The following is a 15,452-nucleotide window of genomic DNA, read 5'->3' as shown; positions in this document are numbered from 1 at the left end:
ATATACAGACTTCTACTAGGGCATTTTTTGAAATAATAAGCTTGGGATGTATAGTGTGTTAATTGGGCCCAATTTTTTGATCATGTGACCTGATCAGGACATCCCTAGTTTTTATCACTTCGGTTCGTGTTTTGACACATCCGTCTTAAACTTGAAATAGTATTTTGTAACTCCTCCTATAAAATAAGCATATTTCCTAATTGAAACATGTGCTATCCCGGCTCAAAATCATGTATATTTGTTTTAAACATGTAAAGCAAAGGTATAGATTTAGAATTTAGCCTGTTGTGGTCTTCATCTGTCCTGTCATCTAAGCTGGTGTGTGGCATTGTTGAGTTTTAGCTGGCTGTATAATGGAGCTATTAAACTGTCAAACCTTTAAAAGCTAGAATCACTTAGTGTTACATCAGGAGCTCACAAATAGACCTTTGTGTTGTCAACACTTTTTTTTCCTGTGATTGGAGCTGCTTAAGGATTTGCTGCTTAGGGACCTAAAGACATTCAAAAAAATCTTCATTCAAGTAGCCTTCAGCAGCCCACTATACTATCTGTTAATTCGAGATTTCATTTTTAATGGTGACTACGAGATGACCGTTGCTTTTTTAGGATGAAATGCAACAGTGTTTTTAAGTTTAAAGGTTGTCTTGAGTGACAAAGTGCTTACTTATTTTTAAAATATTGTCACCTTCTCTGTTTGAGTAAAAAACTTGATAAAGAAATGTCACACAAATGTTGTGTCTTTCAAAGAAAAAAGCCACTCGCTTAGCTTTTTCTCCAAAATGCCGCTTTCTGCAAAAATGTTTTGTCTCGAAAAAATGATCATTAAACAACACAGACTCTCATCCTGGGTTGAAGAGCAAAACAATTTTAGAACAAGAACGTGCTAGTTTTTAAAAATTATTACATGATCTGCAGCCCTTTTAATGCAAATTATGCTTTAAGATTTGGTGAAAACACTCATAGTGAAGCGTAAATAAAATACTGCTGTGCAAGATGTATTTTAAAGTTAGGTTTGATTGCTTTGAACTGTCTGACTCTGTGAAAGGTTTTTGTATTTTCACACTTGGAATAAAAGCAATTTGTGTGTCCTATCATGTGTGTCATGCACAAAATTACTAAGCGTTATTTACAAATTTTTGTGACAATCACACGTTTTAGAAAGCTAAAAGAATTGATTGTAATATGCAGTTGCATATATTACAGTTTTCCACCCATCTTCCTCTGAACCTCTACAATTCATGACTTTAGCTTACTTTAGAAGACATATCCCGCAATTGCAAATAAATACATCACAGGCTGAAAACTCCAACTCTCTTTTTTTTTTTTTTTTTTTTTTTTTTTTTTTTTTTTTTTTTTTTTTTTTTTAACTTGTCCTGTCCAACAGCTAGGCAAACAGATGAGAGCTGAGGGCCTCTTGTGTTGGACATATTTTATTCTAACAAGAGGGGTTATTCATCTTCAGACAAACCAAAGGTATGTCTGAATAAACCCCTTTTGTAATTGAGGCCAAACTTTATTAATTTCAATCATGTTTGAAAATCTTTGGTGTTGGACCGGACGGAAAAGGAAAGAGGGGAACAAGAGAGAGGGACGTTAGAGAGAGGGGGGGGTAGGAGGGTGATAATAGGAGGGGAAGGGGGGTAAGACCATGAAGCAGCATAGAGCAGACAGGTTTACTGGTTGTTTATCGTTACGGTACGGTTCAAATGTAGTACAAAAAGGGCGGGGCCTGTTCACACACACTCAAATATTATCAACACACCTGCTAGCCGCAGAAATGTCCACATGTCAGCATGCACACAAAACAGATAGTGTTCACGAACGCATACCTATGCCTTTAAACCAACTAGTGTGAAATCTTTCATTCATTCAATCATGCAAACTATTAGTGCAAAGGTGAGCTAACACCTGTGCTCAGGTGAGTGTTTATGTTCTTCTAAAATGGATGGTGGAATGTGAAAAGAAGGAGGAGGAGCGCCCAGCCACCCCCACACCCATACCCCCGCCGCAGCAGCAGCGGCAGCCGGAATTCCCCCAGCGCCACACGGGAACAGGCAGGGAACAACCGCCCCCCGGGCGACCAAGACCGCCACCCAGGCCAGGGCCAGCAGGACCGCCGCGAGGCCCCCAGAGCCAGAGAGCAGGGAGGCGCAGAGGGAGAGAGAGCGCCGCCCCAGCCCAGCCAGGAAAGCAGCCCCCCGCCGCGCCGGAAGAGCCCAACGCAGGGCCCCACCGGAGAGGGACGCCCACAGCCCCAGACGAGCACCCCACCACCACCCAGGAGTTCCGGGCATCCCCCCGCCCCGACCCCAGGTACGAGCCAGGACCCCCCAAGGGAGACCCGCTCCGCACTCCAGGCAGCCACCCACCCGGCCCACGGTTGGTCCAGGTAGGAGCAAGGCAGGGGCCCGCCGCCCCCGCCCAGGAGGGGGGAACCCCGGGGAAAAAAGGGCGGCCCATAAGGGATGTTATAAATATGGCCCGACCAGGCTCGGCCATGTTGGAAGTTTGGCGGGGCCCAGCGCCCAGGGGCAAGGACCAGGACCCACCCCCCAGGGACACGAACACCCCCGGCTCAGGTGTAATATGAACCCCCCCACCGCGCGGAGAGAGCACCGCCGGGCCCAGGGAGCCGGCACCCAAGGGACACGGCCGCCATCGCCAAGAGGCCCGCACCCCCCACCAGGGACGGGGTAGGGGACAGATGGACCCAGGTCCCACCTTCCTTGTAAAATGTGTGTGCGTGTATGGGTGTTTGAGAGGGTGTTTGTGTGCATGTGTGTGTGTTTATGTTTGAATGTATATATTGAAGGGGGAGGGGTGTGTGTACTAAGGGGGGTGCAGTTAAAATTGGCGAGTAGGGCACTAAGGGGACATCTCCTGATTACTCACAGTGATGTCCCCTCACCCTCCACACCAAGGGGCCCTAAATGTCTAAGGTGCGGTTAAAATTGGCGGGTAGGGTGCCAGGAGGACATCTGCTGCTTGCTTGCAGTGATGTCCAGGCACCCCCCCTACCAAGGACCCTACGTGTCTAAGGTGCAAATAAAACCGAAAGAGGGGGGGCCCACTCCATACGGCAACCATAGGAGGGGGGCCACTCCCAAGTAGCCCCCCCCCAAGGCGCATCGCAGGCTAAACCCCCCACCCCCTCACCCTAATATGAGGTTATATAAGGAAGGGGGTAAGTTGGGGACAGCTGGTAGACTGTCCCCCGGTGGTCAAACAGCCGTCCCCCAGCCCACCCCCAGCAAAGGGGCCAGGGCCACCCAGCCCAGGGGCCCACCCCCGGAGGCGCCGACACCCCAGGCCCGGCACCACCCACCCCACACAGAGAGAGAGGAGCCAGAAAGCGTCGCCCCCCCCCGGAGCAAGCCCAGGCCCCCACCCCCAGACGCCGGCCCTAGAAGAGCTCTGGTCAGGCCTCGACGGGACCGAGGAGGCCAACCGGCCGAGGCAACCACTGATTGCCTCAGCGGAGACCCCGACCCGCTAGCCCCCCCGACCCGTACTAATAATGGGCCCCCCCTCCCCCCCAGAACGCCCCCCCACAGGACAGGGCCGACAAGCCCCCCACCCCACCCCACCCCAGACCCCGCAGCCGAAGCGGGTGATACCCAGAGCGACCGGGGGCCCCGAGAGGGTTGTCCCGTCCCGTCCCAGAGCCAGGGAAGGGCCGATCCCAGCCCCAGGTGCAGATGGGCAGCCCATCCGGCGCCGCTGGGCCCCCCCACCCGAGCAGGGCCCCCCGCCAACCCCCCCAGCACAGGCAAAGGGACCACCCCCCCAAGCCGAGCCAGACCACCACCCCACCCCCCACCACGCACCCCCACACCCAAGCCCAGAGGACCACGCAGCGCCCCAGCCCGCCCCACCCAGGCACCGGACCCGACCCCCCGACCAACGGAGCCCCCCACCGCCCCCGCCAGGCACCGGAAGCCCCGACCCCCACCCCAAACCACGGCAGAAGGGCAAGGAGCAGCGACGACCAAGCCCTCCACCCCCTAAGTCATGGAGTCAACCACAGGAGACCAGAGAGACTGAATTCTTTCAAAGTTACTTGAGCTTTGGGCTGACATTTTTTCCAAGCTGATATGATCAAACAGCAGATTTCTGTGTTGACTTATGTTTATATTTTTCTTGTTTTTCCAATTTATTAAAATAGTTTTTTTGGCAATACAAAGAGTTATGAAAATGATAGATGCTAATCCTTCTTCTATATCGATGGCACTCATGTCACCAAGCACACAAAGTGACGGTGAGGCAGTGATTGAAACCTTAAGCCAGACTGATAAATCGACACATACCTGCTGCCAGAGAGCCCTGACAGGAGTGCAGGACCACAGTGCGTGCATGTAGCTGTCGGGTAGATTATTATCACAGTGCTCGCAAATGTCTGAGTTACTGAGACCCATCTTGAACATCCTCTGTCCAGTGTAGTAAATTCTGTGAAGAGTTTTGAGATGGATTAGCTGTAGATTTGAACTTTTTGTCAGTTTAAAGGTGTTTAGACAAAGTTCTGACCAGAAGCTTTCATCTGTGCTGATGCTCAAATCTGCATCCCATTTTTTTGTTGGAAGGGCAATATTGTTATCTAAATTGCATAAAAGTTTGTATATTTTGGAGAGAGTTCTATTCATTGAAAAATTAATCAGAGTGGTAACTACATCTGGTAGCTTTAAATCGTCGTCTTTAATTTTATACTTTTTAGTAATACTTGATTTAAGTTGCTGATATTCCAAGAAGTTATTTATTCCATGTTTGTCTTGAAGTTCCTGGGGGGTTATGAATCTTCTATCAATAATTACGTGCTCTAGTTGTTTTATGCCCCCTGCTTGCCAAGCTGGGAAGTGAATCATTTTTTTGTTAATAAGGATGTCCGGGTTGTTCCAGATGGGTGTCATTTTGCACGGTTGAATTGATGATTTTGATATTTTGAGAAATTCCCACCAGGCTGTTAAGGTGGCATTTATATTAATGCTTTTGAAACAATCCTGTTTTTTAACTATTTGGCTAATAAATGGTAGCTGTGACAGGTTGATCTTTCCACATAACACCTGTTCCAAGTCTAACCATGAGTTGGTTTCTGGATTATTTTTTAACCATTTTAAGATATATTGTAATCTATTTGCAAGAAAGTATTTGTGGAAATTAGGTAGTTCTAATCCTCCACAGCTTTTTGCAGATTTTAAAGTTTTTAGACTAATTCTTGCAGGTTTGTTGTTCCATAGAAAGCTTGATATGGATGAGTCTAATGTTTTGAACCATTTTAATGGCGGTTGTGTGGGAATCATTGAGAAGAGATAATTAACTTTGGGTAAGATTTTCATTTTAACCGTGGCTACCTTGCCCATAAGGGACAGAGGCAGGTTGGTCCAGCGTATTAGATCGTCCTGTATGCTTTTCAGTAATGGGGTGTGGTTTAGCTGCACCAGTTCTGATAGTTTGGGGGAAAAGTAGATACCCAGATATTTGATATTTCCTGTTTTAACTGGAATTGTGAGTCTTTGTTCCATATTCCTGTTGAGTGGTAATAAAACAGACTTATTCCAATTAATGGAATAGTCTGATATGGAGGAGAATTCATTTATGATCATTGCTGTTTCATTTACAGAATGTAAATTCCTTAAAAACAGTAATATGTCATCCGCATAAAGACTAACTCCAACTCTCTTTAAGTAAAGGTTAGATACACACACCCAGAGTACTACTTTTTTAATTGAAAATTTGTTCAAATAAGAACTTCCCAATCTTTGGATCTTTATTGCTGTGTGAAGAAAATGATTTGATTTGTGGGTGTTGTGCCGCTCTGATATGATCAAAGTTGCCTTGCTTTGGCTGAAGTAAGATAAGCAAACATTCATTTATTAATATGGGTTTTTGTTTCTGTTGAGCTTTTTGAATTATAATGCAGACTAGGGCTGCACAATATGAGGAAAACTCGCCATTTGCAATATTAGTGAACAATATTGCGATGACGATATAACTTGCGATACATTAACAGAACAACTAAATGCATCATTTCCATTTCACTGAAACAGTTCAAGTAAGAGTCAACATAACTTAAATTCTCCTCCAAATGACCCTCGTCTACATAGGAGGTGAATATCTAACATAAAAGGGCTCCATCTGATTGGTCGATGATGTAAAGAAGTTCATCCAATTGGTCAAATGCATAAAGGGATTTATTTGATTTGTTAAATAATTCAAGCTACCATAAGATTGTTTTAGCACATTTAAGGTAACTATTTATCGCAATTCTCGCCAACTTTTGTGATGTGTATTGCATTGCTTGATATCACGATAATGATAAATTTGCGATATATTGTGTAGGCCTGATGCAGACTGAACATAGCTTTTAAAGAAGACTTGCCCGACACTATATATTTCATGTGTTTCGTGTGGAAGATTAGAGGATTTCTTACATTTCAGTTGAAAGGTTATTTTAAATACTGCTTTAATTCGCTTCCCTACTATTACAGCATTTCTTAATACATTGCTTTATTTTGTGCAAGAGAACATCCTCATGTTCTACAGTTTTCTGTAAAACAAAATTATTGCAACCCTAATGCCAAGAATGCTAAATTTCATTGCATAAGGAGACTTTTGTGTAATATACATCTTAGCAGCAGTGTAGAATTTGCAGATCTCTTCTCGTTGGTCAAATGTGGATGTGCAGAGGAGTGTTTTGCGTTCCAGTGGAGATTCACATGGTCGGTACTTCCATTGAAGAAGGCTGTACAGTGCACCTCTATCACCTTTCCATTCTGTTGTGTTAATAAAAACCATGATGGTGGGAGAGCCGAGCATTTCCCTCCACCTCTTTATTACTTTCTTGATGTCTTTTAAGGTAGAAACAAGAAATCAAGTGAGTGACACGTGAATGGGAAGGTTGGAACAGCAGAGCGTACATCTTAATGACAGGGTAATGAAACCGCCCGTAACGCTTGCCTACTAACAGTGGATCTGCTAACTGTTGAACTGCCTCAGCGAGATCTGGTGAAATTACATTTTCTTGTGGATGCCAGCATAAAGCAACCTACACATGAAGACATTTACTCAGTGATTGACTTATTATAAACACGCATTTATACATTGACAGTAAGGACAAAGGCTCAGAGAAAAAAAGGTTAAATTGGATTTTTTTCATCCTTATTCAGAGCCTGTAATGAACTCTGCCCGTGTTTGAAATGATCTATAAGTCGAATACATTTTGACAGAAAATGCTACGTCAATTTATTAGACCAATGGATCAATTGTTATATAAATCCTTTTCTTTTAATACTTTTTTAAAAGAATAAACTTTTCTGACGTTTGGGATTTGGTAATTCCAAATTTGACCAATTAAAGTTGTAACTTTATGTAGATTAATCCACTAGTTGTGTAAAGTCAGACTTTTTTTTTTAAATGAAAATGGAAGAAAGTACTTAATATTTAATTAAACTATGTCAGATAATATAAACATCAGTAACTTATATGTTGCTATTCATACATAGTCCTAAAATAAATATTAACACTGTGTTACCTAGAAATAATTAAAATTAAAGATTCTACTAGAGTAATAGTAAAATTGGATTTTTTTGATTGTTTATTTGTATAAATCGGCAATAACATTAGTCTTTTTTGCAGTTGCATCATTTCGCACACCATTGTCTGGTGTCACTAAACTAAATGTGCTAACTTGGTCTGCTTGTACTGTTTCAAAGGTAGGTGTTTTTAAAAAACTGCCAGAAAAAAAAAAAGAAAGTGACCAAATGACTCAAACTTTTCTGACCATTCCACGTTTTTGGATCTGAAATCCAAAGATCTGAAATCCAAAAAATAACTATCACAATGTTCTCAGATCAACATCTTTTAACAAAATCTAATGGAAAAGGTATTACTCTATATTCCCTTTTTATGAACCATGTTCTACCACTTTTTTTGACCTGTTGCAAAACATAAAAGTCCATCATACAGCATCACAATTGATTTTCCCAACAGATCTTTCAGTTTATGTGCCTTTTTTTTTGCCAATTTGAAAAAAACATTGTTCCAGCTTCTTAAAATAAGAATACATTTGATTTTAAAGATGTTGTTCAGACTCAATGTTGCCATACATTTAAAATAATAAAGTATATAAATCAATTAGACACAAAACAACAATTCCAACTCCAAAATAGTAGGAACACCTAAATTGACGAGTTTTGTCCTAAAGAAAATAAAATGAATTGAAACGACGGGAGGAGAGGAAATGCTCAAGTCACGGGTGGAGCTACCATTGCTGTGAGTTCGGATAGATGGACACGTACGAAGGATCTGAGTGGACAGGTAAAGGGATGTGAAGGAAAACATGGGATTATGAGGGGGTCACATTGTGAATGGCCTTGTGAGGTTAAAGCAGTATCTTGTATTTGATGCAATATGTGATCGGGAGCTGGTAAAACTGCTGGAGAGCGGGTGTAATGTGAGTTGAATGGAGTTATTATCCATACCAAGTGGACCTTATATGAGGCCAACATAAGCTCTTCAATGAATACTGCCCTGGGCAAATTGACTTTCTGCAGATTTGAGTCAAAGGCATGAAACAAAAAGAAGGTTTTCTAAGTGGGTGCCAGAAAACCATCTACTGCTTATTGTTCTGCATTTTTGCTCAGGTGATAAAATGAATGTGAAAGTTGAAAAAAGGGTAAAGCTGAATACTAAGTGCCAGGCGAATTTGATGTTCTCTCATTTAAAGTATTGAGATTAATTTCCTTTCCCAAATGTTTGGGTTGCACTTCCTCTACAGTTAATTGTTAACTCCTGTAAAAAACTGTAGATTACGGTCTCCAGATAGTTACATCTTAAATCTATGACAACAAAGATAGTTGGGATTTTTTAAAATGTTTTTCGATTAAGATTTAGTGTATTCTGGACTTCCAATGTAGTACAATCTCAGGTTATCCTTGCTGAAGAGAAAGCCCACCATTCTGTTCTACCAGTCCAGAAGCACTCTCTTAGACTGCCATGTAATGTCGCTAAGGGGGGTTCACGAGACAGCCCCACAACATTCAGAAACTCAAGGTACTTAGGGTGAGCCTCATCCACCCCCTGGGGCATTACCACCAAGGAGCTTTAACTATCTTTGTGACTTCAGCATGGGTAATGGACTGACCCACTCCTGCGTAATCACCCTCTGCTTCCTCAGTGGAAGGCATGTCCATGACATTCAGTAGATCCTCAAAATATTCCCTCCATCTCTTGATAATGTTCTTTATTGATATCAACAGCTCACTGCTCGCACTGTTGACTGTAATGGCAGAAAACTACTTTCCCCTTTTTAGGCACAGAATAATTTGAATTTCTTTTATGCCCAACAACCACCATGAATTTCTGTCCTGACAGCCAGCACAGATTTTACAGCAGCTTTATACAGCTGTGCTGACAGTTGAAGGTGGAAAATATGGTCCACTGGGACTCTTGGTCCCTACCGGATGAGTTAAGGAGTTCCCTGACTGTGGGCTCAGCCAGATGTTCCCAACAGAGTCTCACGGTACGTTTGGGGCTGTAGAGTCTTCCTGGCTCCTTGTCAACCAGTGACTCCAACTAACCACCAGGTGGTGATCAGTAAAACTCCACCCTTAACTTCACCTGAAGGTGACTGAAGGTTTGCTAGCTACAAAGTTGATAATTAACCTCCTGCATCCTGGTGCCACTGATGGACACCCTTGTGTTATGGACAAACTGACTAACATAGAAGTCCAATATCAAAACGCCGCTCTTGTTAAGATCAAGAGGTTGTTCCAAATTGCCAATTATTACAGTCATTTATTTTTTTTTAGGCATTTCTAAACCTTAGTCACATGCAGTTGTTTGGGAGGATTGACCCGTATGGGTGCTGAGTTTTTGGGTTGTCCAGGCCTGTGGATAATCAGTGGAGCAGCTGCATCTTAAGTGGAGCACAGGTGTGTCTTGCCACTTTCTTTGAGGCTTGTCTGACAGCCTCAAGCAACATCTTTTAAAATGAAATGTTTGATTGCCATGCATGTGGTAAGTTTATTGTGAAGTATTTTTTTAGGCTAATAGAAGTTGCATGCGCTTATGACAAATGGGTGATGCTGAGGTGGTGTTACACTCTTTATTAAAAAAAAAAAAAACAAGGAACTGCAGGGGCACCTGACAAAAATTTGCCGCCGGATACTTCTTCGTGATGTTTAAAATTTAATTTATTGCCTCGCAACAAATAATCAGTGTATGCAGGATCCGTATTTAAGACTCGCCAATAGCTAGCATTTTTTTCTCTTTGGCAAGTAAAAGTTAGAAGACGATTTTTAAAAGGATCCAGAGATAACTGGATGATAAACCTGCCGGACTTACAGCTGCAATAGAAAGTTTAATAAAAAGGGTTGATTTGTTTGTAGTGGTGTTGTTAGACGCTGATGCTATGATGCTATTATGCTACGCAAAAGAGCTGTTCTATGTGTTGTTGCCACTATATGACCACTGACCATTTTTATGTCAGACAATATTTTCACGGACCAGACGGCATCTTTACTGTCAATAGCTGCGTTTACATAGACAAAAGTAATTGGAATGAACGCCTTATTGGAAGAAAAATGTGTCATGTAAACATGCAGTTCGGAATAGTCTGCCCCGATCAGACTAGTTTCGGATCAAAATTTCTTTCTGACCAAGAAATTTGGGGGTTTGGTGGGTTATGCCGATTGTTGATCCGACCGTGGTGCATCTAAACAGTTTATTCCGATCGTGTGTCACTACTGCTCTGGTTTTACGTCACGCATAGACGGTGCGGTGCTCCAGAGAAAGCTTTGGAGCGCAAACCGGGCACAGCAGCCGGACTTAGAGGGTAGGGGGTTGCTTTGTCTCTCGGTGAGCTGCCGGACTTGGGAGAACCGTGTTTTCCAGTAGAACTGTGTCTCACCGAGCAGAGCTTGGACTGCCAGCTCACACACCGGCTTTGGGGCGGTGTGTGAGCTTAAAGCAGGAATGTCGTTCAGTCCTTAGAAACCGTTCAAACAATCACGTGGATTTGTGCTTCCAGTTGTGTCCTGACAAAGTAAAGGCTGATGTTATTCCCATATATTTACGTGTAGCCAAGATGCAGATTGCGGCATTTCCTGCATGGATTTATGCTCATCCAGGCTAAATGTTGTTAGCGTGCGTTAGCCTTCTCCTAACCCTTCTCCGGCTCCGTTCACAAAAAAAGCACTGACCATATGGATTAAAAATAAAATGATGAGCGAACAGGCGCTTCATAATAACCATAACAATAATAAAAGAACGTATAGATGATCATCCCGAATCTGGCAGCTCGGCTTGTTTACAGTGGAACTCATTTCCTCTTCTGGTATTTTAGAGAGTACTGCGCATGTCTAAATGATTTATTCCAACCGAAAGTGTGGCACATGTGAACGTTTGTTATAATCTGAAAAAGCTTTTCTGGGCCCATGTACACGGTTGAATTCTATTTAGATCTTTGATCCCATCAAGATATTTTGCACATGTAACCGTGGTTATTGTCATAATGGCAAGGATCCAAACACTTATAATATTAAGTTATTATAAAGTTATTAATCTCCTCCTTTAAAGTTTTGGAAGTTGTGAAGTAGATCAGCAATCACTGGAAAACAGGTTAGGAGTAATCATAGTTGTCAACAGTGAGAGTAGTATTAAATCTGCCTTCTCTACTGCTTTGGAAAATGCATTTAAAGAGTCCTTCAGCGCTCAGGTAGTTGCCTCCTAATTTCTTGTCACTAGCCTCTCACTCTGAAAACTTTTGAGGCCCCTGGAATTATTTTTTGGCCACATTTCTTATAAAACAAAAAAATATATCATTGCTCTCTAAGGATTGTGCTGTGTTCCTGGTTCTTTGGTACTGACATGTTTAGAAACAGCTTTGGAGGAGGTTTGTTTCAGCAGGATTTTTTTCTAAATTGCTGTTTTAGTTTAGAATAACTGGAAATTCCGGTTCTTGAATCAATACTATTGTGCTGTGTCAGTACCAAACATTTTAAAACAAAGTCATCTTGAATTTCTGAATGTGCTTCTAGAAGAGGAGCGAATAACTCTTTAAGTAAATGTATCATTTCAGTTTTGGTAAAAATGTCTTTTTGGGGGAATGTGGCAGTGTTGTCGCATCATTCATGGAATGGAGACCCCACAGAGTTCCTGACAGATGAGATGATGAAGAACAGAATAGCAGTGAGGAAAGATGGACTCTGTCCCAAAGTGTATAGTGCTGTCCTCAATCTAAAATAGCCGAGTGCTGTTGGGAGCTCTTTGCTGCCGGCAGAAACGATTGTGTCAGAAGCAGCAGGGATTTGAAGATAATACCTTTTAGTGCGGTTAGGCACTGACTTGGATCTCAGACATGATTATAAATGTCAATTCTCGTTGCATAACAAGAACTAAGTATGGCTTCAAACCTTGTCTTTGATATAACACTGTAGCAAGAATTTATTGTATGCAAGTCAGATTAAATCTTGCACAAAGGCAAGATTAAGAGCTGCTCCAGGGTATTCCCATTAAAAAATGTTTGTCTCTTTTGGAGTAGATGAGTATTCCTGTGGCAAAGCTAATATCACTCGTTAACACAGCTCTTATTATAGTGTGTTCAAAGAAACTTTCTTTTTTTTTTAGCTTCTGTAATTTTCTATGTAGTTTTTTTCAAAGTGACGATTTCTAATTTGTCTCATAGATGTCTCATAACATTCGAACATGATTTGCTTTGTATTTCTTTGCAATGTGTCCATTGATTGTGAACAGTAAAAGAGGTTTGCTGCTTTTGGACATATTTATGCAATTTCTGCTTTTCAAAGTGTTTTCAGAAAATCCATTGAAGCACATCTGCATTATTACGTAGCTGTTTCAGTAATGGCAATTCAGTAATTGATTCTTTTTTTCATTTTTGTATTCTATTTTTTACTTTTACAGTGTTTAGCAGATTTCAGGATGTTGTTGAAACTACGAAGGACGATCTTTTTGTTTCCATTTAAGGTTTTTTTTTAAACTGCTCTTAGTTCTGTGTTCTCAGTTCATGAATTGTGCTTTGGTTTTGCTTTGAAAGTAGATGGCCGATGAGGTATTATGTGGGAGGATGGAGTCAGCATGGGGGATGTGCTAAACTGAATGTGTTTCCAGAAATGGTAGCCCTTTGTATATGGATGCTTTTCCCTCCTCCTTGGGTCTAGCTGGACTTCTTCTTTTTCTGTAACTTAGCTGCCATTAATATCTCGTTCTTTTACAGTTACTTTGCAATTAACAATTCAGTTGTCTAAAACAACTAAATTTGTTGTTTTAGACCATTTATTTTTGCGGAAATGAAGATTTTATTTTCCCAGCTCTCTGCACTCTTGCCCTTGCATTATTCGGAGTAAAGTCAGTCCGTCAGTCTCTCGCAAAGCGCAAATGTGAAAACAGCAACAAACAAAGGGGAGCTATTTCCACGAGGCTAAGGAGGAAAAAAAAATACTAGCGCACACGCCGCGAGAAGCACCCGCCACCCCAGTAACTTCTTTTAGTTGCCTCAGTTTAAGCTTTTAGTTTAAGCTGATGAAGCAGCAGAACATTTGAGAATTTTTACCAGGATCCAGAAAGACCCAGAGGATAAATCTGTTGGACTTACAGCAGCAGCAGAAAGTATATTTAAAAGTGTTGCTTTGGAGACACCAGTGTTGTTTGACCCTGATGCTACGATGCTATCATGCTGGGATGCTAATTGCTATGCTAACGAGCTGTTCCGTGTGTCATCTGCGGACTTTAAAACAAGGCTGATAAATGCAACAAAAGTAATTCATAGAACATTTATACAAACTGTATGTTTGTATAAACGCCCCTCTTCTCATGGAGGCGTTTTTCAGCCAAAGAACAGAAAATTGTTGATATGTCAAGTACATTTCTAATAATTAACTTAATAAAACATATACCATATGTACATGGCTTTGGACATATACCCAAATAGGACAATGGATAAATGAGCTAAAAAGAGAATGAAAATGGAAGCTCGGTTAAGATCTGACTCCCTTTTTTTGTTCCTTTGTCTTTTTGTGCCTATTATTAAGAGCTGCATGGTAGCGCAGTGGTTAGCGCTCTCGACAAAAAGTGAACAGAAAAGGTCTTGGTTTGAATCCCAGGCATTCTTGCTGAAACAAACCCTGGCTGAATGGAGTCTGCATGTCCTCTTGCATGCATGGGTTTTCTCCGGCTTAATCCCACAGTCCAAAAACATGCTTTACAGTTTAATTAGTTACTCTAAAGTGTCTCTAGATGTGCATCGGTGTGTGTTGGAGTGATTGTGTGCCCTGTGACAGACTGGCAACCTATCCAGGGTGTACCCCGCCTTTGCCCAACAGTAGCTGGGACAGGCTCCGGTGACTCAGAAGGGATATAGCGGGTTTAGAAAATGGATGGATGGTCTATTGCTAAATACACACTGATGTAAATGATTAGCCACAGTATGAAAATTTCATTTGTTCACGACTATTTACAAAGTGCTTTTAAACAGAGCAAAGCATTTTTAACACAGCTTTTTCTAACATCCAAGATTTATTTTGAATGCTTACATTATTTTTACATTGCATGTAGAAAAATATAATTTCACCAAAATGAAAAACCACCAGGGTGAAACTGATGAGCCCCCCTCATGCAAATACTCAATTGTGTATCGCTTTCCCTGGTTAACAGCCTGCATTGGTTTGTTGTAGTTTTTGAGAAGTCTCTGACACAACTCCTGAGGAATCCTAGCCCAGGGGTCGGCAACCTTTTTTACTCAAAGAGCCATTTGTGACCGCCCCTAATAAAAAAAAAACTCCCGGAGCCACAACCCGTTTTGACATCATTATATATATTATCAGGGCTCCAGACTAACTTTTTTCACTAGGAGCACAGTGGCCCCTAACTGAAAATTTTAGGGGCACAACCAGAAAATTTAGGGGCGCATACCGTAAATCAACATTCTAACAAAATCTGTTAATTTCCACTGCATTAATAATAAATACTTTAATAATAGATGCAGAAATTACAATGTGCTGTTTCTAATTCAGTGTCACATTTTATTCTGCACTTTTGAAGATGCAACAACAAGGTAAACTGACAGCACCATCGCTGTCATGACAGTATAAATAGTAAAGAAAACGGATGGAAATTCATGTTGGTGACACCAAATAAGTGCAGCCAAGATGCACAACAAGCGTGTTTGAGATCACCCAGGTGGACTCAACGCTGCGCAGATCACCTGGTGTGTGACATATATTTTTGTTTTTGCTCCAACATTAACTGTCAATCATCACAAAAATATCGGGAGAAAGGGGTGGGAACAAGGGGCAAACCTACCCGGACACAGCTGGAAATTTAGTACTGAACTGACTGAAAGCTGCCCTCCAGACTACAAAACAATGCATTATGGGACATGTGTCCTGATGGTTTTTGTAGTGGAGTGATTAATTAGAATAATTTAAAATACCAATTCATTA

At 41.9% G+C, this 15,452-nt stretch overlaps 1 protein-coding gene across 2 annotated transcripts in view; it reads left to right on the top strand.

Annotated features, from left to right (window-relative positions):
- The window catches only part of fam168a (family with sequence similarity 168 member A), a 44,397-nt gene that overhangs the window by 2,208 nt on the left and 26,737 nt on the right, over positions 1-15,452 (top strand). The window lies entirely within an intron of this gene.

The sequence above is a fragment of the Oryzias latipes genome, chromosome 13 (assembly GCF_002234675.1).
Source record: "Oryzias latipes chromosome 13, ASM223467v1".
NCBI lineage: Eukaryota > Metazoa > Chordata > Actinopteri > Beloniformes > Adrianichthyidae > Oryzias > Oryzias latipes.
Note: the sequence above shows the minus strand (reverse complement) of the source record. Positions and strands in the feature narration are given on the sequence as shown.